At 43.0% G+C, this 25,453-nt stretch overlaps 1 protein-coding gene across 1 annotated transcript in view; it reads left to right on the plus strand.

Annotated features, from left to right (window-relative positions):
- Positions 1-10,455: 10,455 nt before the first annotated feature.
- SOCS5 (suppressor of cytokine signaling 5) overlaps positions 10,456-25,453 on the plus strand; it is a 30,890-nt gene continuing 15,892 nt past the window's right edge. The window contains exon 1 of the mRNA XM_074579661.1: positions 10,456-10,633. The gene's annotated coding sequence lies outside the window, so the exon portion shown is untranslated. The remainder of the gene's footprint in view (positions 10,634-25,453) is intronic.

The following is a 25,453-nucleotide window of genomic DNA, read 5'->3' on the forward strand; positions in this document are numbered from 1 at the left end:
ACAGTGTGGTCTGCGTGTGGGAAACAACAACAGTGCCCCAAAGCTGACTGTTTTCACTGTCACTCCAACAGGGTACAGGGTGACACAGAAGTTGATGAAGCAGTGCCTTACCTTGAGCAAGTACAGCCACAGCGGTGGTGCGTCGCTGCCCAGCTGTGCAGGCTTGGGAAGAGGTATGTGCTTGACAAATGTGCTCAGTTCAGTGCTAATTACATTGCCAAACCACTCTGTGTGTGCGTATGTGTATGTGGGTGTGTGAGGTGGGAGATGAGGGAGCTGTCTTACCTAGCTCTATTGCCTGAGCACCAGGTATCTTGCCTAAACCAGTCGCCTATGCTCCCTTTGTGTCAATGGCGAGGTAGGTAGGATAATGCATCCTGTTCTAGCCCAAGAGACAAAGCTTAGAAAACTAATTTAGAAAATGAGTAGCTGCTATTTAGTTAGCTGAACATGTGAAAAAATTCTCCTCTCATTTAAAAAGTCAAACTATCATGAAATATTTTCAAAATATAGCACATTTAAGACAACTTAATTCCCTTCTAGGTTTAAAATTCACATCTAAAACTGTTTCAACTTCTTTAATTTGTCTATTGCAATGAATTTTGACCCTCTTCATTTCCAACCCAGCCCGGTTCACTCCTCCATAGGCAGCCTGGTGACCCTGAGCTCCCTGGGGATCACCATACTGATGGTGGCCTTAGTACGGACACCTGCTTGGCATAGCACACTGCAGCCCCTGAGTCTGGCAGACTCAGCCTCCCAGGTAGCTGGGACTGCAGGCGTACACCACTGCGCCCAGAAAACAGCATGCCAAAAGCATCTTGGACTGCATTAGGAGGAGCATTGGTCAAGGGAGGTAATCCTTTCCCTCTGCTCAGCACTGGTGGGGCCATACCTCCAGTATGATGTCCAGTTCTGGGCTCCCCAGTACAAGAGAGATGTAGACTTACTGGAGGGAGTCCAGCCAGCACAAGGCCACAAAGGTCATTAAGGGACTGGAGCCTCTTTCGTAGGAGAAGAGGCTGGGAGAGGTGGGACTGTTCAGCCTGGAGAAAAGGAGGTGCTGGGGGATCTTATCCATGTGTGCAAATACCTGATGGGAGGCAATGAAGAGGGAGGCTGATTCTTCTCAGTAGTGTCCAGAGACAGGGCAAGAGGCAATGGGCACAAATGAAACATGTGAAATTCCATCTGAACACAAGAAAACACTTTTTTACTGTGTCACAGTTTGGCCAGAGAGCTTGTGGAGTCTCCGACTTTGGTGATATTCGAAACTCAACTGGACACAGTCCTGGGCGACATGATGACCTCCAGAGGTCCCTTCCTACCTCAACCGTTCTCTGACTTTGTGATTCTGTAAATTTGCTTCAAGAAAAGAAAGCTTCAAGTCTTTATTGTGTTGTTACTATAAGGACATCTTTTAGTGTCCAATCTGTAGTAAATCCAGACAGCCCTGATACAGGAAATAGGCACTAATTTTAACATAAACCTGGTTTACCCTTATGTAAATTACACTGGATTCACATGAATTGTATGTTTATTAGTATTCTAACCATTTCATTCTCATTTGCCTATAATTTTCATTTGTGCAGCTCTCTTCAATGATGGCTGTAGTTGTATTTCACAGTTTGTATTCTCCCCTTAACAACAACAACAACAACATCCCAAATCCAAAGAAATAAATAAACACACCGTGTATTTTCTGTGTTTCTTGACAGAGTTACGAAAATTTGACATGTTCTGTCTTTTTTTTACTACCTTGATTACTTTTATATTTATATTTATGCATACATACAGGCACATGCTCAGACAAGATAATTTAAGTTAAATCATTCAGATGTTTTGACATTGTATGGACTCCTTCAATACTTTTTTCCATTCTTTAAGTTTAGCTGCCAGCCTTCAGAAATCCCGTTGGTAGCCACTAACATCAAACATTACAGATTATAATCAGATTTTTATGAGGGTAAGAGATCTAAACCCTCAGTCCTACATCACTGATCTTCAGTGCTCTGAACACACAGAGCAAGTTCAAAACATCTTTGCTGGAAGTCTGGAAATCTCCAAGTGGAGTGAAGCCACCAAGCAGAATGTCTCCCAAAGCACCTCCTGGTAGGCACTGCCACAGAAGAATGTAGCCTGCACAGATATTCTTGGGGACTGTTCAGTTGCTTCAGTTTATACTCAAGTTATGCTGACAGTCAAGTGACCTGGGGAACAAAGAGGTATTTTAAAGCAACTTTGTAGGTCGCTCATACCTATATTGAAAAACCTTGGCCCATGTCTCTTGCCTTGATTCTTACCTGTTTGCACCCTAATTTCACTCTAAAACTCAGCAAGGTGAAATAACGCAATCCTGTTCGTGCTGGCACCTGAGTTACACATCATTTTGCTCAGCCTCTTTCTAACTAACTGACTTCTGCAGATGAGGAGTGCTACATCAATGCGGAAAACTGGTCTTCCATGTTGAATTGTGGAAGGCACGGTCTGCCAGTCTTGCAGCACAGTACGCAGTCACGGGGACTGAGCCCTGAAAATACAAACCTGGAATGTATTTGGGTGGCATTAAGTAGGTTTCAACCCAATCTTTTCCTGCTGTTGCTGTAGCCTGAAAAACTATGCAAATGCATTGCCGCTGAAGAAAGGAGGGAAAACGAAACAAGTCCAGACAACACAACCGCCAGCTCACATTAGTATTCTGCCAGGGTGAAATAAACCAGAACGTTGAGACAAAATAGGCACAAATGAAGGTCTCATCGGGAACATAGCTGCTTGAATAGGAACAGCTCTAATCTCAGCAGCGCCACAAATCCCCTTTGAGAAAATGAATTTTGGAACACTTCAAATTTTTAACTGTTTTTCAGTTTCCATGGAATAGCACCATGCCTCAGGCCACTCTAATAACATTCCTGGCTTGCCCTGCTGTAACAATCTGTAAAAACTCATCCAGTCAGATGATTTGGGTTTTAATATCAAGTTGCTTTGGAGAACATTCATGGTTGGAAGTGCATAATAATATGTTTTATTATTGCTGTAAAAAAAAAAAAAAAAGAAAAGCTAGGAGAGAAGTGGTTTGCTTTTGCCCATTGGGGAGCTCTGGTTTGTTATTACATTCTATGCAGTGATAATTAATGACTCCACAACCAGCACTAAAAAAGTGTTCCCTGGCTAAAATTTTCAGAAGTAACTAATGATTTGGGGTTTCTTTGCTTTTACACCTTCAGTTTCAAATACCTTAAAGAGAGACACAGTTTTCAAAAAATGCTAAGTCCTGACTTTTTGCAAATCACCTACCTTCCTCTTAAAAACATCAGACTCTGCTGTCATTTTAAGGTCATGGTAGATGCTGTTTACTGGTAACGAGAGAAAAGTACATCAATTAACAAATTAGTAATAGAGCACCAGAGATGATCACAAATAAATCCATTTCAAAGGAAAATATTTTAAAATGATACCTTCCTCGCACCCACAAGAGCAGACTTCTAGACTCTTGGGATGATTGGAAGCTACTTAATGAAGAAGCATGTAAGCAAAAGAGGGTAGGCTAGGGACCGGTTCTAGCAGTTGTTTTGTATTACTCAGTGAAAGAAAGATCAAGACCACATCCTACAGTCTTGGGTGGTGCTTGGACATGTCAGAGTTCTTTTGAATGTCACTGTATGCGTTGCGCCTGCCTGAAGCTGTCCTGGAGCCTGGCTGTCCTTTGCCCGGCAGGAGGAATCACTCTTAACACCTGTGCAAAGCGGAGAACCTGCTACTGCATCAGAAAGCTGATGTTTCGGCCTTGGTGTTAATTCTCATTCAACAATGGAGAAAGGAGCATCATAGGTGTTCTTATTTCATCCACCCCAATGACTCAGCTTCAGAAAAATCCAGAAAGGCTTTGAGGTCTTTCCCCCAGCTCAGCTGCACTGGAGCAGGCAGAAGAAAGCGAAGGACTGAAGGAGAAAGCAAGTAACTGCTTCTGAGCTCTTCCTCTGCCACAGTGATTGCACCAGGGTATCCTTATTTCACACCCTTCTACTTCTAGTCATGTTCACTTAGCCCAGATTAAAAACCTTTGGACCTCTGTCTCCCCAGCTTGGTTCCAGTCATTTAAGCAGCCTTGCCTTTTCTTCGAAGGGCAGTCCCTGGCCAGGGCAGGTGTGCTGGATGTTCAGGTCAACATTTCAAATATATAGTCCTCTTCTGATATCTGAGGTTCTCACTTTCTTAAGTGAAAATTTGCCTTCTATTCATTTGGGCAAGATGCAACTTTTGGTCCTGTATAATTAACAATGAGTACGCTTGCGAACAACCAGATCACCATGCTGCAGCTGATTTTACATGAAAGCAAAACTGTCAGAGGTCAGTGAAGGCAAAGCAGGGTAGCACTTGGTAGCTCAAGGTGTCCAGCTGCATGGAGCCGCCTGGCCTGCTGATGGGGGTTCCTCAGTTCTTAATCCTAAATCTGTCCCATGTTGAGGTTATTTTTGTTAGATTAGACACCAGGCAAGGCTTCGCACTTGTGTAAGCTTGCTTTACCTGCCCCAGGATTGTCCACTTTTGCTTTGCTGAGGTCTTTGTCCCTATTGCAAGTCCCTCTTCCCAAATCTTGTGGTTTATCTAGTACATGCTCATTAACCTCTTGCTTCAAGGTGTCCTTCGCTGACACTATTTAATCATAGACACCAAGATTTCCTCAGCAGTATAATGAAAGTGGTTATTATTGTTTTACTGCAGCTGTCTTTCCTCACTATTATCTTAGATTTTCCATCACTAATTCTCTGCCTGGCTGAAGGAGAGACGAGTGTGCATCTAGTTCCAGTCTGAAGGGAAAAAGCCTGGAAGTAAGGAGGCAGCATCAAATGACCACACTTCTGATGACTGCTCTGACTTTCATGGGCAATCCTCTGGCTGTGTGTCACTATGGCCTGGAAGAAGCACCCTGGCACAGTGAAGTCCTACCGCTACAGCTGCACCATGGCTCTCACAGACACACAGACTTCTGGGCACAGGGCAGAGATGCTGGGTCTGCAGAGAAGGCTGCTGGCTATGCCAGCCAAAATTGAAAGGGCACGGTTTTGTTTTGCTGTACTACAATTTGATTTTACAACTCCTGACGCACTAGCTGAGGTTTGGTATGTGTCTGATGCTGCCGCTAGGAGTGAGGGGAGAACATGTGCCTTTGACTAACTTCATCAAACTTTATGAAGCTCTGTTTGGGATTAAAAAGTTTTATTTAAGGTCTATGCCTGCATTTGCTTTCTCAGAATTGCTCTAGGCTGCAGAGAGGACAAGTCCTGGAGAAGGGAGTGAGAGAAGGTGCTCAGAGGCAGAGCCGCAGAGCTTGTCAGGCTCAAGCAACTTTTCACAGAGAACCAGGATCAGCCAGGGACACTGAGCAGCAACGATTCAGCAGAGCTGAGCTAGGGAAACACAGTCAGTGTGGTAGCTCAGGGCTGGTGAAGCAACCATGGTGGCTGATAGCACAGAAAGTGGGCGTTGTCACCCAGGAGTGGCAGGCGGAGGGCACTGTGCATGGCATGCCCAGCAGTGCTGCGCTGCATTGTTGGCAGCGCACACGGGAGCTGGCGGCACGCCCGGGAAATAAACATCGAAAGATGAAAGCAGGCCAATGTGGGAGGTAGCAGCCTGCTCGGTTTCCAGCCTCTGATCACCTTCTTCCAAGCCCTGTTTCTTCACAGTGTCCCCTTGTCCTCCCACAATGAATGGACCATTGCCCTCTGTTGGGAAAATGAGTTGCCTTATGAAAAAAGGGATTGCCCAGATGTCTCCCCAGAGAACTGTTTTGCATTCAAGGGTGTGTGCACATCCTGAGAAAGAAGGTGATCTGATTTCTTTTAATAGACTCGTTACAGCCTCATAGTCTGGGGCATCCATGATTGCCCATGGCTATCTCATATTCTTCCAAGTCTAACTGATACAGCTCTTTAAGATGTCCATACCAACACATTAGTACAGAAATACCACAACAAGTGGCATCATGCTTTGAGGTCTCAGTGTTGGTCCCTTGCACCAACGCTTCCTCCCCGAACCTAAGTAGATCCCACAGCTGCATGGGTCAGGCTGGTGAAGCCTGGGGACAATAACCACCAGTCACACAGTCTCCATCCCGCTGGGCTCTGGGAACAGCCTGCCTCTGCTGCTATTAGGAAATTTTCTCCTTGTTTATAGCAAGTAGCAGCCTATTTTCTTTCATTTCCTATCGTCAGATCCCCAAAACAAAACATATGGTAATTAGAACAAAGTAGTTGATTATTTCCCTCTATTCAGTTACTAGTTCTTTGCCAGAGTAGCAGACCAGAATGGCAGGTGTTTTCATTACTGAACCTTAATCCTGACAAAAATGGTAATATCAAGAGGATTTGCTCCATGAATAAGAAGAGATATAGCAAATCTTGGGGGTTTTGTTACTAAAACTTTATACCTCTGAGAAGTTTGTAAGTATCTAGCATAAAAATATTTACTACATACCAGAAGTGAAAATGAATGCTAGTTTGCTACAGAAGTAATTAAAAAGGGAAACAGCCTACAAGTTGAAGCTAAAACTGATTTATGGAACTTTTATACAAGTGGAGTCAGTACTGGGTAACTGCGGAAAAGATTGTTGTGGCTTAACCCCAGCCAGCAACTAATCACCACGCAGCCGCCCACTCACTCCCTGCCCGCCCTGCCCCCCCCACTCTGGGATGGGGGAGAGAATCAGAAAGGTAAAAGTGAGAAAACTCATGTGTTGAGGTAAAGACAGTTTAATAGGTAAACTGAAAGCCAATGCACACAAGCAAAGCAGAACAAGGAATTCATTCACCATTTCCCATTGGCAGGCAGGTGTTCAGCCATCTCCAGGAAAGAAGGGCTCCATCACATGTAATTGTTAGTTGGGAAGACAAATGCCATTATTCTGAACAGTCCCCTTCTTCTTCCCCAAGCTTTATATGCTGAGCATGATGTCATATGGCATGGAATATCCCTTTGGCCAGCTGGGGTCAGCTGTCCCAGCTGTGTCCCCTCCCAGCTTCTTGCGCACCCTCAGCCTACTCGCTGGCAGGGCAGTGTGAGGAGCAGAAAAGGCCTTGACTCTGTGCAAGCACTGCTCAGCAGTAACAACATCCCTGTATTCTCAACACTTTCCAGCACAAATCCAAAATATAGCCCCATGCTAGCTACTATGAAGAAAATTAACGCTATCCCAGCCAAAACCAACACAAAGATAAACAATGCTTTAGAAGCAAAATCTCTCAGGTGGTGTGGTGATATTAAATGTTACAGAATCACATAATGGTGGAGACTGGAAGGGATCTCTGGAGGTCATCTCATCCAACTTCCCCTCATCATGCAGGATCAACTAGAGCTGGTTGCCCAAGACCATGTCCCGATGGCTTTTGAATATCTCCAAGGATGGAGACTCCACAATCTCCCTGGGCAACCTGTTCCAGTGCTTGGTCACCCTCACTGTGAAAAAGTGTTTCCTGATGTTCAGGCAGAACACCTGGTGTTTTAGCTTGTGCCCATGGCCTCTGGTCCTGTCACTGGGCACCACTGTAAAGAGCCTGGCTCTGTCCTCTTTACATCCTCCCTTCAGATATTTATATACGTTGATGACATCCCCTGAGCCTTCTCTTCTCCAGGCTAAACAGTCCCAGCTCTTCCAGTCTCTCCTCATAGGAGGGATACTCCAATTCCCTAATCATCTTAGCAGCCCTCTGTTGGAATCTATCCTGTAGCTCCATATCTCTCTTGTACTGGGGAGCCCAAATACTCCAGGTGTGGCCTCACCAGTGCAGAGTGGAGGGTAAGGATCACCTCCCTCGACAAACATTCCTCGTAATGCAGCCAAGGATACCGTTATCCTTCTCTGTGGCAAGGGCACATCGCTGGCTCATGTTCAACTTTGTGTCCACCAGGGCCCTCAGGTCCTTCTCTGCAAAGCTGCTTTCTAGTCAGTCAGTCCCCAGCATGTACGGGCGCCTGGGGCTGTTGCTCCCCAGGTGCAGGACTTCGCACTTCCCCTTGGTGAGCTGTTAAGACTAACTAGATCCTGGCTATGCTGCCTGTATATTTATTTTGCCTGTTGTTACTACTTGTTAGCTCATTCTTTCTTGCACTGTTTATGTAGCACTGCCAAGTGGCAATTTAGCTGCATCTGTGCTGGGCACACATGAATCCTTCATGAGTGCTACCCTGTTCTAGAAATGTAAATTCACGCATTGGCCTCATCAGTATCATTTTGAATGCAACTAACATCAATTATGTATGTTTCATTATATTTTTCATCCTCTTCCAAGGTGCAGATTTGCTTATACAGTGTATTATTTCATCTTTGGGGTTTTTGCTGGTAACGTATATGCTAGGCTGTGTTGTGTATGCAGAAGTATTCTGAAGCTGCCTCTTCTCCAAGCTGAAAGAGGCCTGTTACCTCAGCCTCTCCTCACAGGGCAAGTGCCGCAGCTTCGCCTGAACAGCCTGGTGGCCTCCACTGCACTTGCTACAGTTTGCTGAGGTTTCCCTTGCATTCAGGGACCCAAAACTGGACACACTATTCTACATGTGGCTAAGTAGAAACAGATAATCACTTTTCCTGGCCTACTGGTTATGCTGCTGGTGGTACAACGCAAGATGCTCTTGGCCACCTTTGCTGCCAGGACACACTGCTGGCTCATGGCCAACTTGCTGTCCACCAAGACCCCATGTCCTTTCCTGCAAAGCTGCTCCCCAGCCCACCAGTCCCCAGCCTGTATTGTTGCAGAGGACTCTTCCTTCCCAGGTGCTTGACTTGGTGAATTTCCTTGCAGTTTGTCCTTGCTGAATTTTGTAGACTTCCTGTTCAGGCCATTCCTCCAACCAGTCTAGATGCCTTTGAATGGCAGGTCTGTCCTCCAGCATTGCCACCGTCCCACTTTGGCATCACCTGCAAACTTGATAAGCACGCACTCCATCTCCTCCTCAAAAGTCACTGAGAAAGATGTCAAACAGCACTGGCCCCTGCAGTGTTCTGCTTGCTAGTGGCTCCAGTAAAGTACAACCCCCTGACCCCCACCCTCTGAGCTGGATGATCTAACCATTTTTCCACATGTGACTGTCCACCCTCTGTCCTGTAGTGTCCCAGTTTGTCTGATAGATGCAGAAAGATGAGATGCGCTCTGTTACTTGGAATGCCAAGCTGTCATTTTGTACTGGTGCAGCAATAAGCAATTCCTTTCTCTGACGTGATCAAACGTACTTCACCTGTACTGTAGCCAAGCAACGAGTTTGGCCCCTGTTGTAGGGAGGGGAAACTGTTTTGAACACGGTATTAATCCCGTCCAACAATGTAAGGGAGACCTTACAGCAGCTTTCCAGTATCTGAAGAAGGAATTTTTTCAAGGACATGTAGTGATAGGACGAGGGATAACAGCTTCAAACTGGAAGAGGGGAGATTTAGACTGGGTATCAGGAAGAAATTCTTTACTGTGGGGGTGGTGAGGCACTGGAACAGGTTGCCCAGGGAAGCTGGGGATGCCCCATCCCTGGAAGTGTTCAAGGCCAGGCTGGATGGGGCTTTGAGCAGCCTGGTCCAGGGGGAGGTGTCCCTGCACATGGCAGGGGGCTTGGAACTAGATGATTTTTAAGGTCTCTTCCAACCCAAACCATTCTATGATTCTGTGAACATCCATATGTCTTCAAGACTCTCAATTAGCAGGCGTTTCGTAGTCCCTTCTGCTTACGAGGAGCCGTTTGACTCCTCCAGTCAGGATGCCGGGGCGGCGTTACCTGCACCAGCAGCTGCCACGGCAGGTCCGCCCGCCCGGCAGCCATCTCCTTAAAAAAAGAAAAAACGCGCACTCGGGCCGCGCTGGGAGCCGCTCTCAACGCTTCTCTCAGCCTTCCGAGGGCGAGCGCTGCCGTGGCGGCTGGGAAAAGCGGCGGGGCCCGCACCGCCGCCGGGCCCGGCCAGCCGGGCTCCCCCCCGGCCCGCCCCGGCCCGCCCCGGCCCGGCCCACGCCCGCGCTCCGTGGGGTCTTGGAGGCCGGGCGAGGCGCTGCCTCCCTGTCCTGACGCCGGGCGTCATGAGTGAATTTCGGCTCGGCTGCGCCTTCCGCGGGCGGGACGGTGCCCTGCCCGGTCCGGCCCGCTGGGGAGGGACCGACCAGGGCCCCCCCGTCCTCCTGCCCGCCGCTTCCTCCCGTCGGCCCCTACCACGTGACCCAGCCCTTCCCCGCACCCCTCAGCCCGAACCCAAAATGGCCACCGGCGAGCCCCTTCCCAGCTTGGGCATCGTGCCCGACTCCAAGATGGTTGCCAACGGGAGGCCAGCCGGAGACATCCTAGCGGGTCAGTCCCGACGCCGCGGCCCGGTAGGCTGGGGGAAGCCCCGCCTCAGCCAGCCTGCCTCTCCCATTGGCGCTGCCGAGGGGCAGGCCCGCTCTCATTGGCTAGCGAGGTGTCGCTCCCGCTCTCTCCGCTCCAGGGCCCGGGGAACTATTTTCCATTCGGCGGAGGGGGGCCGGGGAAGGGGGGGCTCCGCTGGATCGGTGTGTCCGCGGGCTCCGAGCGGCAGGCGGTGGGCCCGGGCGGGGCGGCGGAGGATGCTGCGGCCGTTGGGGCCGGCGGGACGGCGCTGAGGGGCTGCTGTCCCCGCCGTGGCGCAGCGGTAGGTGCCTCCCGGTCGGGGTCGGGACTGGGCGGACGGGACCTGCTCCGCTCGCCCCCCGGCGGACAGTGGCGGCCGCTCCCCGCCGCGGTCCCCGGCCCCGCTGTCGCCCGCCGAGGCCGCGGCTCCGTGAGGGAGGCGGGGAGTTGCCGCCGTCTCGCGGACGCGGGCAGCCAGCGCCCGAGGGAGCAGGGGAAAGGGCCGGGGCCGGGGCCGGGCGAACGGGAGGGACGAGGGCTAAGCTGCGGAGCTCGGCCGGGCCGGGGCGCGGCGGGATGTCCGCGGGGGAGGAGGCCGCCCCGGAGAGGGGACGGACGGGACGGTATGGGGGGCAGCTCCCCTCGGTGCCGGCCGCCCTCCCGAGAGAGGCGGGGGGAGCCGGGGCTGGTGTCCGCAGCCAAGCCCGGGGGGCTGGAAGTTAACCCCTTCCCCCCCCAGCCCTTCTGGGGAGCCGGCAGCCCGAGGCGGGCGGGCGGGGGTGCCCCGTGTCGGGCGGCTGTCGGGACGGCAGCCCCGGGCTGCAGCTGCTCCTCTGGGGCTTCCAGGTGAATTTTGGAGCTAGTGCAGGAGCGGGGGGTGGGTGGTGGGTTTGGCCGGCGGTCTGCTGTCGTTGGGTTTGCATTCGCGTTTGTCCATGTGGAAATGACCCCCGCAAACCTGCCATGAAAGAGTCTTCGGGGCACACAACCTGCTGCTAACCCCTTCTGCGGAGGGTGCTGCCTTGAACATCAGGCTGCTTCCTTCATGAGCACTCAAAAGTTTAGAAGTCGCCCTTATGTGCATCTAACTCAAAGTTATGAATGGTTTCTGGGAATTGCAGAAGCAGTAAATCGTGTTATTTCTGCTGTTGTTAACTTTGTAATTCAATACTTGAGCTGAATCACAATAGCTTAATTGTGTGGAATACATTTCTGTCTCTTGATAGGTTTGTTTCATCAGGTTTGTGTATCATCTGATCATATATTCTTATGAGCACAGCATGTTCAATAGTTAGGCTTCCATACCTTGAATACTTCCTTCTTTTCCCCCTCCTCCCCCCTTTCTCCTCTAAAACTTGTTGAAGTTTTCTGCAACGTTTCTATGACTGTAAGCTATAAATTTTAGGCTAATCGTCATATGGGGTACTATACCCCGTCCTGTGAGGTGTGATACCTGACCATGCCACAAGAACCTTCTTATGACAAATACAGCACTTTTCCACTGAAGCTAATTGCAGTATGGTTTGTGAGTTTGCCAGACATATGGCTTTTCTCACATAAATTGCAACAACTTCAGGAGTGCTTTTGTTGGTGAAGTATACTCCTGTAACAAGAAAATGTTTTGGGGATAGAGGTGGCCCAAGTGAACTATTTGCAGGGAGAAGATATGAATGGAAAGTAGTACTAAAGCTTGCATTTATATAACCTCATTTAAAAATTAATATGTTCTACAAATTTGCATGGAAGTTGACTGGATATCATTTCAATTTGATCTGATTCCTTCAGAAGACAGGTGAACTAAGTATGTGCATTGGATATCAAGATGAGAGTGAAAATCTTGAGAGGTTGTTTCCTCTTTAAAACGTTGTGCAGAAGACTAAACTGCATTTTCATGGCTATCTAAATACTTCAGGTCGTTCGAATACACTTGAGTATTCTCTTTTCGTGATTTTTTTTTTAATTGTATCTTAACATCATTTGTGTAATTTTTTTAAACTTAGTATTCTTTTAGAGGTGAGCTGTTGCCTTTCAGGGTATGGGGTTTTGTTTTTTTTCTTCCTAGGTGAATGGCAAAAAAGACCCTTCTGTGGTTGCAAGTACCATAGTAAATATTTCACTAGTTTTTAAGGGTACTGTCATTTAAAATGTAGCTTTAGAGTAGTTTCATTTTAATGATTTTGTTAATATAGTCTCAGTTAGGACCCAGTACTGTAAGGAGATTGTTCAGTTGCTGGACCTTTTAGTGTGAAGTTCTTTACAGAGTCAGTGTCTTTCTAGAAGTGCTTTTATTTTTATTATGGGATTATACAATGAGGGTGCAATTCCTAATTTCCTTTCATGTAAACCTGGTTAACTTCACTTTAGGGATGTTACTCCAAGATACAGTACTCTTACAAAGGAGACTTTTTAGTCCCATTCCTCCCCACAAAGTGTATTTGTGCAACATTGAGATTGTAATTTATGGGCGCCAGAAGTTTTGAGTCCAATGGATTATTGAGGAGGATGGAATGTACTTTCATAAATCCATTTCAGGAAGGGAAGCTGGGGTTGTGTCACTAGGTACTGACCGTTGGGTACATCATAGCCCCCAAATGCTGTTTGTCTTACTCACTTAGATCTCATAACTTTTCTTCTGAGTTCCAATCTCTCATGAGCCGCTGCGCACACAGATGACATTAGGGCAATTTTGTAGTTAAATTGTGTTACGTCCATAGAAATCTTAAGGTGTGGTTCACACACCTCAAGATCTCATGTCCTGCAGGTTTGTGCCTGTAAAGGCTTCCTGCTGAAGATGTCATGCAGCCCTCAGCCTGAACATAACCCCTGTTACCTTGAATATCCTCAGTTGATGAGGTTGCTACAGTGAGATACTGAAAGAAGACAAGTTTCCAAGTTAACAAACTCCTAATTCATTCACAGTTGTCAATCTGTAAACCAAACCAAGATATTCAAGTGGGCCTGGTATCAAAGCAATAGTCTTAGCAATAGGGTCTTTTTCAGAACAGATTCAGTTCTGTCTTTTTGTGGGCTTTGTACATTAATAACTATCACAGAGTGAATTAGTTGTACTTCAAGGGTGCATTCTTTGTCAGTCCAAAGCAAGCTACAAAAAAAGAGAAAACAAAACAATTGTGAGACCTGATGGACTGAGCTGCTGAAATCTGTTCTGATTTTCCAGTTGGTCTAGATGTCTTGCATCTACTCTGGTTTCAGAATTGCATTAGCAATACAACCAACTAGTGAATTTAGACAGCTGGGTAGCATGCAATAACTTGACATGACTTCATATGTATGAGAGCATTGGAAAAATGGCTGGGTTAGTCCTTGGAGGAATATCCAGAATTGCTCATTTATTGGTCTTTTAATGATGGCAGGTACATCTAAGAAAGAGAGAGCAGATGGAAGGGATTAGAAATCAACTGTGTTCTATTAGAAAGGTTTTTTTTAATCTTCTTTGAAACATGTGAAACCTGTCACTCTGCGGCAAGGTTCTAGAGAGAAGGCTGTTCATCGAATTTGATGTGGCAATTTGTGTGTTTCCCTGATGGGCTGATAACCCAAATGGTATAACGTGCATTTTCCTGGTCTCATTCATTATGATTAAAGTTAAGTAAGAGATGTATTTTAGTCTAATCAAAGGATAGTGATGATTGCTGTTAATAGTTGTAAAGCACCTTGTCCTTTGATTGCTTGTTGCTAAATAGCTCAATTTTTGTTAAATACTTCACGGGATTCAGATGATTCCATGTAACTTTTGTACCGCAGGCTTATCTATTCTTAAGATTTAGTTAAAGTGGTGATGTTTCATTTACTGCTACAAATAGTGAAAACAAACTAAACAGGATACCTTTTTCTTCACTAAAGTCTACATTCTTGACTTAGTAGAATGAAAGAGCGAGCCTTTTGTTGTAAAGGCTTCACCATAAACTCATAAAATATTAGTTCCTGTTCCAAACTATTGGAATAGGCTGTCTAGTTAAGTAGTTCTTGAGTAGCTGTCTATTTTAGGCAGATTTCCTTGCCTCTTGTTTCCCCAAGAGCTATGCTTGGTAGTTTCTTCAACCTTAAGGGGAAATTAGTGCTTAGTATTATGGTGTGGTATTTATGCCTAGAGGCTTCATTAAGGCCGCAAGGTTTGGTTGTGTTGAGCAATAGGCAGTGCTTCCCCTCCATCTGATCATGGCCTGCACTGTATTGAGATGCCTGTTGTCTTATAAAGATGTCAACCTAGTTTAAAAAAATGCATTTTGATTTATGGGGGTTGGGGTCAGAAGGATTATCAACTTTTCTGATACTGTTAACCTGTGCATTAATTTGGAATAAACATGCAATTGCTCCATTAAATAAGAAGTGTCCTGAAATGAAATGTATGTGTGTGGTTTGGTTGTTGGACAGCTTATTTTAATCTTTGAGCTATATCTAGTTAAAATATTGTATTTGAAGTTTAGTAAATGTATGCTATACCTTCTGGAGCCCTTATACTTTGTCAGCTCTATAAATTAACTCTGACACACTGAATATTTTTCACCAGCTAACGTAGCTGTTAGTTAAGTTAAATAAAGGAGAAAAGCCCACATGCTCTCTCCATGCATACAGCTGGACATCTCTGTTAAATTTTTCAACAAAAATGAAATTTTGATTGCTTTTTAAAGCTTCATGAATACACTAATTGGTGAATCATCTAATGTGCAGTTTAGTTTCAGGAAATACGAAATGGCTCACTAACTTCATGGTTATAAGATTATGCAGACCTTCTGAAAATCTCGGTAAGAAAATGTGTGCAGTGGTGGTGGTTGATATTTTTGGCTGTGAGAGAGGTTGGCTAAAACTCAATGTAGTTATGCATAGTCTGCACTAGTTTATATGGTAGAAACTCCTTTGAAGGATTATCTGGAAGGAAGAAAGAATAATTTTACAGGTCTGTCTGCTCTTGGGACCTTATCCAGATTTTGTTAAAGAGGTCTGCAATCAGGAACCTCTTCTGGATCTGTAACTGGTCCTGAATTCCTGGATAAAAGTGGTAGTTGCGTTTTATCCTGTGCTTTTACACAGACAGCCGTGGTTGTTGAATTCTTCAGCCTTAATGTTGGACAGCTGCAAAGCATTTAAAGCCTATCTTTGAAAGATTGGGATAAGAAGGAGGGGGAGATGGAGGCTGCCCAGATAAGTAATACTTCTTGAGGACTCTGAAGTATTTTCTTTATGTAGCCATATACGGTGTGTTCTTGGCTAGCTGGATACTACTTGATTATGTACTATGTTATCGGCTGGAGTATTTAAGCCGGTAGTCCTTTCTTGTGAAAGTTTGGGTCTCTACAGTAGTTGCACAATCAAAGAGGGCAGGAATTTGCTTTTCTTTTTGCTGCAGCAGAATAAGAAAAATTTCAGTGCAGTGCATAAGGTCTTTCTAAGCTCAAGGTTTTTATAATATCCTCATTGTTGTTGATGATGCATGGAGCATTCTTAGAATATGGTGGTATTGCAATACATATCACAATACTTAGGGTGAGCACCAGTTTCTTACAGGCAGAAAGAATCTTTTACAGTGTTTGCAAGTGCTCCAGTGATTTCTGATTGGAGTATATTTACAGAGGTGAAATTTGAAAGATTGCTTAAAAATGTAAGTGCAGTAAAAGCAATCAAAAATAGTTTTCTTTGCAGTGCTAAATCTTATAACATTTTTGTTCCTTCTCAGCAGAATGAATTCTGAAAGTAATTCAACAGTCAGCCTGGCTCCCAGATGAAATTATTTGTGCCTCATTGCTGAAGGCCCAAATGTCAATCATAGGATTAAGAATTGTAATTCTGGGATAAAAAGGTCTGGCACTTGGCACCTTTTACATATTTCCGTTAGGCTAGTAGAGACTCAAGGACTGCAGTTGAATCAATTAGGCTTGATCAAGATTGTGATAAAAGCTGATCAAGATAATATCTTAGAATATTTGGCTTTAAATAACAGGAATTTAGGCTGTAGTGCTTGCTTATGCCAGTTTGACTTAATTTTCTTCATGGAACTTGGCTAGCTAAGGATGAACATGTTTATAGGGCAGACCAGCAAGTGGCCTGTTTCTTGAAAAGAGCTTGAACAACAGACTTCCATCTCCAAGATGTCTCTAACTTCTGATGCCTTGAATTCTGTCTGCTTAGGTACATCGGCTTTTTTATCCAACTATACACTCTGCCTCTGTACCTTAGGTTTTTGGTTTTGCAGTAAGGCCTGTGCAGCAAAGTCTGATTTATTGACTGACTTGCTTATGGAAAAAGTACCCAATACTGAGCTTTGTTTTTTCGAGCGCTGTTACGTTTGGCCTCTGTGAAGAAGGAAGTATTTTAATCATTCCACTAGTGCAGTAAGAGGTCTCTTTATTCTTTTGAAGTAGCATATGGATAAAGTGAATTAATTTTAGACTGCAAATTATCTTTAATCTTCAGTTGACTGGAACCTTTGTGTGATAGAATTGGTTAAACACTTACACTGCTTAGTTGATGCTTTGTTTTCTTAGATCTTTAGTTTTCACATTTCTGTTGGGAATGGTGAATTATATACTTTTATTTTTTTAAAACATATGTTAAGCCTCACTTGGATAGAAAGTGGAATTCAATTAAATATATAAATAGTATTTTAAAATTGGTTTGTAGTTCATTACTTCAGATGTGCTGGATGAGTAGTTAAACCAACAATTTTATCAAAATGCATTTTTTTTTACTTAAAATTTGCTCAATAAATTAAAATTTTTATTCACTTGTGTCTTGCAGTATTTTAGACTTGTTAGATCTCATTTCTCATTCATTGGTCTCACTCATGGCTTAGAAGAGGAATATGTATTTATATGTATAATAACTATGTATTTTTAAGCTGCCAAACAGTTGTGGTGGTAAAATTATTAATCCTTAATCTCTTTGCCAGACCTCTTAATCTTATCTTCAGTAAAAGAACATTCCTTTCAACTAAAAGCTAACAGTCTGTGATTGTTTCCAACTCCCCACTTCTGAGCTAGGATAATACTGGGTGTGTCACGTCTATAGGCTCCACCAAGAGACATCTCTCCATATTGTCATGTTATTTACTGCTTGTGTCCTCCTTAGAATTGTGGTTGTTTAGCAAGGGATTTAAGGAGTCCATCCTTCTCAGGGATGGGTACCTGGCTTTGTTAACGTTGAAATGATTGTTTTTCCTTGCCTTTTTCTGAAATAGTGTACAGGTTGTTAGGTCTCTGCGATCACTTGGCAGAGGACCAGGAGAGATGCTGTCAATGTTCTCTCACTGTGATCGTAGTTAATAAAGCTGCTGTCTGACCTGTCCTAAATTGTACCTGCATTTTTATGCACTTGAAGTCCCCAGATTCTCTGACACGATTTCTCAATTTTTATTCAACCAGTTCATTTAATCCATGATGTTCTCCTTTCTTTTCTGGGTTAGTTGGTAATGGCTTGTTGAGGGATACCAACTTGCCAGGGAGACCAACTCTGAGTGCTGGCGTTGGCATAAGAGAGTGGTCTGGGGCGTGTGAGAGGGTGCAGAGGGGGGGTGATGGTGGTGTGCTGTCCCTTCAGACTGCAGTGGTTTGTTCTCTCAAGTCTGTCTTATCTAGCCACATCCTTAATGTAAGAAGGGTCCCTTGAATTCAAAGTGAGCGAAGTTTCTGCTGTCAAGATCTCACTGGGTATTTCTGCAAGCTCTCGCCAGTGGCTTAACTCGTTTGGACATTTGACGTTCTTTAAAGCTTTGGCAAGAGATATGATCTGCTTTGATTTTGCTTTATTTTTTTTAATTTATTTATTTGTTTACTAATAGTAAGTCAAGGCCTTAATGCAGATTGTCACAATGCTGGATAGATCTGTATATAAACTGGATTTAAAGTTTCAGCATAATTGTCCTTAAGATCTGGATGCCTTATTTATAGAAGCAAGAAATTTGACAACAGGACCTCTGGTTCTTACAGGCACAAGACAAATTATATGTGATAATTTAGTTCAAGATTGTGAGATTAAAGTTTCTATGAATGTAATCTTGGAGAATGCAAAGGTACTACCCCTGGGTTTAAGGCCCTGAACTACAAAGTACTGACTCTGGGAGAGGGTATCACGGATGTATTAATAAGTAGTTCACCTGTTCTTGTATTCTTTGCTGAGCCGCATGTATTGGCCAGGAAGGTTTTTTACGGGGTGTACCTTTCATAGGCTGGGCTATTCCTATGTTATATCTCATTACTGTATTTCAGGAGTGCTTTGTCTGCCTGTTAGTATTTGCTGACATTATTAGCTTATGGCCTGATTTGGCAATTGACAAATTTCTGTCCCATCTTGGATTATGACATTGTGATTGTTGGTTTGTTAGTTATCTTCAGAAGAGAATGCTTGAAATGGACTTTTTTGGAGAAAATCTACATTTGTTCTGGAAGCCTAATGTATTTCTACAGTTTTACCAGTGTACAATACTGAGTTTCTAATTTCTATTCACTTATTCACTTTGAGGATGAAAATTCTTTTTTGTTCTTTATAATAAAGATAACTTAGCAATTAGTTATCTAGTATGACAATTCCAAAATAACTTATGGTATTCTATGATGCTTTCATGTCTCAATTAAAATGTTTGCAAGTTCCGTAAATCCACGTAGTAGTCTATATTCTAGGGATATTTTTATTGCCCATTGAATTGTATTCTAGCAAGGTTTATTTGAATAAATACAAGCACTCCTTGACTGACCTGTTGATCTACTGTTACCCTTACTGGACCTAAAAAGAGAAAACCTGAGAATCTGTCAGAAGTTTGAATTTTTATAACACTGATACAGTTGTGCTATAGGAAGTGACAAAACTGCTCTGGGTTGACCAGTGTTAATTCTCATGTGCAGATGATACAGTTTTGTTCTCTCAAATTCCTTGGGGTCTGAAGCATCTGTTAGAGGATTTAGTATTTTATTGGTAGAACTGTTAGTCCTTATATGCATGTGACATGGTTTTGTTCTCTCAAACTCCTTTGGGAGTGAAGCATCTGTTAAAGGATTTTCAGTGTTTTTGTCAGAAGGAATGTGACTAAAATTCGAAACTATCAAGTAATTACACTCCTATATAACTCAAGAGTTGCTTATGTGGATGACTGATGATCGCTGCATTGAGCAAGTTTATTATTTTGATATTTGTTGAACAGTTGTGAACAGAATAATTGAGGTTAGGGGCTTTAAGGTTCAGACCAGTAGAGTAATTTGTGTCTAAAAAAAGTAGTAGTCATTTTCTTGTATTTTAGATTAAGGTTTGGACTTAGATTTAGTACAGCATGTGGTTTTGGAAAAAACACTTTGTTCTGCTGTAGACAATAGAAATGTATATAATTCAGGCAAAACTGACTTTTTATTGATTAAACTTATACTTGTTGCCAGGACTAGGTCTGGAAGCCAGCTTCTAGGGGCTAACTCTTAAGTTGTTTGAAATCTCCCTGCTTTTGTGTGTTGTTTGGTTTATCCCTTTGCCACATCTGTTGGTCACTGTTGTATTTTTTTGGTGGATGCTGTTTGGCTTTTTTTTGCGTCTAGTTTTGGTCAGGATTTTAAGAATGGAAAAAATTAGCATAGCAATGTATCATCAGTTGTCTTTTTGAAGCTATCTAAATTTAACTGGTATTTGGAAATCCTCATTGGCACTGAGCTCCAGAGGAACTTTACAGCCCTGTTTTCAGCAATACAGTTGGCTTATTTGGGTAGAAAATACTCTCCCTGAGCATCACTGATGACAATAGATAAGCTGAGGATTTGCAGTTACACCTATTTTGTAAATGGTTCTTAAAATATAAATGACTTTGTTCTAAGTCCTGTAAGTTCTTGCATATAGGCTCAAAAATTATGAAATTGCATTTTGTTTCAGTTATACAAATAATTCCCTTATTTTGGCTGTGTGGCAGTAAAAACAAAGACTGAAAAATATCTACATGGCCCATGAATTCTATAATATTTTTTAAACTTTAGTCAAATATGAGAGATGAATCAATTTTATACCGTGATAAGCCAATCATCTCAATGCTAGTAATGTTAACATGGCATACTAATAGTAGTATATCTATGCATGGTTGAGAAATATGTCATCCTTGTACTTGTTTTAAAGCTGTAATAAGTGAAAAGAACCTGGATTTGCCAGTTTCATTGAGAAGAGGCATGTATAACTTCACATAAGTTTCTTAATGGGACACCTGCAATGACGTTTTCTGTTTTCCTGAGAAACACAGAGGCACTAAGATTTCTTTTTTTTTTTTTTCTTTCCTCGTAATCCCAGAGAGCAGTGAGTAAAGCAAACCTGGAAATTGTGGAGAAAAGAGAATATTGTTATGTAAGGAGATAAAATGCCATACAGCTGTGGTTTACAATTTATTCATTGCTATGACACTTGATAGAATTGTTTTCTTCTTTTTTTTTTTCAATATTAATGCTTTGCTTGACAAAAGTTTGATACAGCAAAGATGTGCAAAGAAATAGTTTTGCGCTTTTTGTTATGCAGTAGGAATCTAGAAAGAGGCTAGTCTTGTTCAGGGTCTGTTTTCAACTTTTTCCCTGTAAACTCACCGCTGGTATCTCATTTTCTGAGTTCTCACAAATGTTGGCCTTGGTTTCTTCTGTTACTCACAGACTTGCTTTTCTTTGTACCATTAAGTTATATCTTTAATGCCAAAAAATCTACTTTGCAATTTAATTTTGGCTGACTTGAAGAGGGTCTGTAATTACAGTTACTGTTTCCAGCAAGTTGAGTTTTTCCAGCAGTCTTTCTATGAAGAATGTGACTGTGGATTAATTGAACATAAAAATGAGTCAAAAACTTTTCTCTGCCAAAGGCAAACTTAGGAGTAGGTGCTAGTAAGGTTTTCAAAACTGTTACCTAGGTAATTTGTAGATCTACTGTGAGCTGTTGCTCCAGGAAGTATAAAACTGATTTAATTGAGTGAGAAAGTTATTGGGGTACAGCCTACTTGTAAAACAGATAACAATTTTGTGGAAGTTTTCTAATTTTTACTCCTAGAAACAAGGCATTTCTAAAGCCTACTGCCTCCAAGATGAGGTTGTCATCTCTAAAGCCATGGTACCCTGCCCTTTTTCAAGTTATTCTGAATTCAGAGAGGACAGTAAGTTAACAGCTGTTGATTTAAGAATATGCTGACGCCCTGGATGACGGACTTACCTAGCGGAATTTCTTCTATTCTGCCTTGCTAGTTTATGTGCATTGGTTTAGTGTCCTGGAGGGGCTGAGGAGGCAACAGTGGTGCTCTGCGGCAGCAGGATGACGTACTTTAGTCATTGAATAGTGTGTGATAATATTCAGCTGATGCCTCTCTTCTGAAGGATATTTTAGTTCTGCAGTTTCATTAATCACTGTAAATTTTCCTAATGCTCCGTATGCACTTTTCTTTTATAAAAACACTATAGTACTGCTATAAGGAATGATCTACAGGGAAACACTTTGCAAACGTAATTGAGTTTATTAGCATGGAAAAGTAGTCTTTATCTTAGCTATCATTACTCTGCTGTCAGAAACCCTTGTGGTTTGCATATAGCAGGAGTTATGGTGGTGTTACAGGTATGTTGGCAAAAATTGTGGTCTCTGATTTGGGACAGTGATGGAAGCCAAATCAGGAAATGAATGTCAATGTACAAAGGTACCTCTCTGTTACAAAATTTTCTGAGGTAGGCCTACTGATACAGCACCATTTGCAAATCCCTTAAGCATAGATGAATCCGGTGCTTCTGATCCTTGTTTCCGACTCATTTAGTGTGTATGTTTATTTTATAATCTTTCTACTAATTTTGGAGTTGCACCATGTATTTAGTTCTAATGTGAAGTGATTGTGCTTCAGCACCTGAGGCAGCATAGGTAGTTAAATGCCTCTATGCAGGAGCTAAGCCTGGGGCTCAAATAAATGCGTGTAGAAAACTGCTACTCAAAAGGCTTTGCAAACATACCTATCCTGTATGTGCAGGAATTAAATAGATAGGAGTAAACTATCTATTTTGGTCATATGGGAGTGCACAGAAAGAAGATGAACTTTAGCCTCCTTGGTGAGCAGCAGCAGCAAACTAGTGTTTCGTATACAGAGGAAGGAGAAGGAGTTGAAACCAAGTTCCGTGTGTGTGGAGTCTGCAGAGCTGAAGCTTGCAGTGTGGCAGTAGTAGCACAACCGCTGGCAGCGGTGATACCAAACTTATGTGTGATCCCTGGGCTGTACTGTAATGCCAACAGGTGGTGCTGTGAGTTATTGCTGCTTTTGCATCTTTCTCCCCTCTCTTCAAGTAGAAATGACCACATAAATCTGTTATAGGGGAACATCTCCAAAACAAACTAACAAAAAACCCAACAACAAAGAACGACTGTTTAGACAAAGGTGCAACTTTGGACCAGGTGTAGCTATATTCAAAGCATTCCAATTTTAGGCTGTCTGCGTGTAGTGATCTTCTCGTGATACTTCAAATAGCTTAAAATTGCCCATAGTGGAAGTTGAGCAATGGTAACTGGAAGTAAAGAATTAGTGGCCTTGGCTGTTTCTGGTTTTATGTCCAGGACCGCTTGGAAGAGAGTCAGAAGAGTGAAGAAAAACCTCTCCTGGTCATTGTGTTTTCTTACTGTTGAGGTGGGGTTTTTCCCCTCTTCAGACTATAAGGGATCTTATCTGGTCCTTCTGGACTTCAGTTCCTGCTTACTGTGGGTCCAGTACTCCATTTTCTGTAATAACTTAAGAGAATATTGTCTTTTGTATGTGTCCATGGTTGCCTCACTTTATTGTTTGCTGCCTCTACTCAGTGCTCTTAGGATGGAGTATACCATTTACAAGATCAAGGCTGTTAAGTCCTCTAATTCAGTATAATATCTCTGAGGCTTGCAAAGGTTTCTCAGATTTGCCTTTCATACAATGTTTTCTGGAGAAAACAAGCTGGCATAGGGTCTTAATGTTACCGGATATCAATGAGTAAAGAAACAGTCGGAATTTTTAGAGAGGAAGATAGTTTTATGTTGTATTTGTGTTTTCTGGATCATCCTGTTCTGTCATTTCACTGAATCTGACATTGTCCACAAATAACTCAGGGGGTGTCTAGTTGTTCACCCATCATTTTGCAAACTCTTAATGGACATTTTGAATAGTTGTGATTCTGTATCATTGACAAAGTCTCCTATTTTGTTGTGCAGCTGTAAACTTCTGTAGTGAAGTGCATTGCTGCATAAGTGAGAATGAGAGTTCACATATGAGTCATTGTTCCTGCTCCTGTTCTTCCTTCATCTCTTATTTCCATAGGTAATAGGAAGTGTTAGAAAATTTTTAAGAGATGCTGTATTCAGTTGTTTATAACTTTGCTAAACTCTAATCTTTTGGACTGAAATACTTTATGCCTTTTCTTTGCCTTGAGTTTAATTTTATTTAAAGCTTTCAGCCAAAATTCTTCATCTGTTTTCAGAAACAAAACTAGAATAATTGTCTGTGCCTTTTTTTTTATGGCAGTCTCTTCTTTGAAATGTTGTAGTGCATCTCTGAACTGGAACATCTACTTGAAATTTTTCAGTGGATGACCTCTGGCTGAGCTCTACTGTTTTAATTTTATATGAAAATCTGCCAGAATTGAGCCAATTCTCTTTTGAAAATTTGTGATCTGGACATGGCAACATTTCTTTGTGGAATTCCCTGGAGACTGTCTGCACTCTGTGTGCTCAACAGGGTTTTTCTTTCAAATGCATCTCTGGACTGCAGTGAGCTGTGCAGAGCCCAAGAACCAGAATTGTTCCACGATAATTAGGGGGTTGAGGAGTGGTCTTATGGCACAAACACATTTGGTCAGTACTGAGCGCTGTGACAGTCATCCAAAAAAGCTTAATCTGATTCTTTAGAGACTCTAACAGGTAAAATCTGGAAAGGCTACTGAGACAGTGAACCTAAAGGTTTTTTTCTTCAGGAGTTCCAAACTGGACCAAGTTTGGCTGGACTCCTATAAGGATAGCAGAAGATATTCCACACAAAGTCCACGCTTCCTGAATTTATAAGAGGAGGTGGTGGGTTTTTGTGTGGTCTTTTTGGTGGTGTTTTTTTTTTTTTTTAAGATATCCGAAATGCAACTTCTTTGCACATTTTTCCTACAACTTCAAAGAATTATTTTAGGCAGCTACCTAGCCTATAAAATTCAGAACAAATCAGAAAGCTACAGAAAGCCATTCAATGGGGACTGACAATGGGAAGCATTACATAATGGTAATAAATACATTATTTAAATAAAAAAAAAAAAAGGAAAAAAATGTTTTCAAAGGCATGTCCCACTTGTTGGGCAGACTTTAAGCCCAGCAAGTAGCCTGAATTTCTCTGCTGCTTTTGAGATGGCTGGTTCAAACTTTAAGAAAGTTGGCTTTGCCTGTTGACACTGTACAGCTTAAAGTACCCTTTTTAAATGAGTTTCCTCTGTAGCAAAATCCATGTAAATTATGTAGCCACTTGAAGTTGTGTGAGAGAACCTTCACTGAGTTTTATTGCTGTTCTTCCTGTGAACCAGCAGCAGAGCCCACTGCAGCAGTGTGAACTTCACAGGGACTTAGTCCCCAGTTGAGCAGGAGTTTCTTTTCCATGTTTGTTCAGTATACAAGAGAACAGACAGATTTTGCTGAAAGATGTTCCGGTCTGGCTGGTTATCAGAACTCTTATGAAGGTAAATTTTCATTTTTCTTCAAATCATGGCAGATTTTAAGTTACCTGCAGGTTAGTCCTGTATGCCCGTGTGCAACTGATGCCAGTGCTATCAGAAATTTGCAATCTTATGTACTCTCAAACACTAGGCACTGTTCTCTGTTTTTCTCCTCCTTCCCCTCACCTGACTGTTAGACTCCTGCCAATCTATAGCAGAAGAGTTTGAGATCTGTGTGAACTTGCACAACTGGTTTTAGTTATTCAGACCTTTCAGCTTTATCTAAGGGCTTGGGGTGTGGTCAAGCTGTGGCTACTCGTGGGTATCTCAAGAAAATTTCTTAGTTTTCCTCTACGAATGAGAATTTGGAATTCACATTTTTTGTGATCACTGTGCATGTTTTCCATCAGGAAATCCCGGCCACTATGTGACAGTAGCTAGAAGTGGAAACTGTCACAAGTGTCCTAATGATAAATTGAGAAAAC

Source organism: Larus michahellis, chromosome 3, assembly GCF_964199755.1.
Source record: "Larus michahellis chromosome 3, bLarMic1.1, whole genome shotgun sequence".
Classification (NCBI taxonomy): domain Eukaryota; kingdom Metazoa; phylum Chordata; class Aves; order Charadriiformes; family Laridae; genus Larus; species Larus michahellis.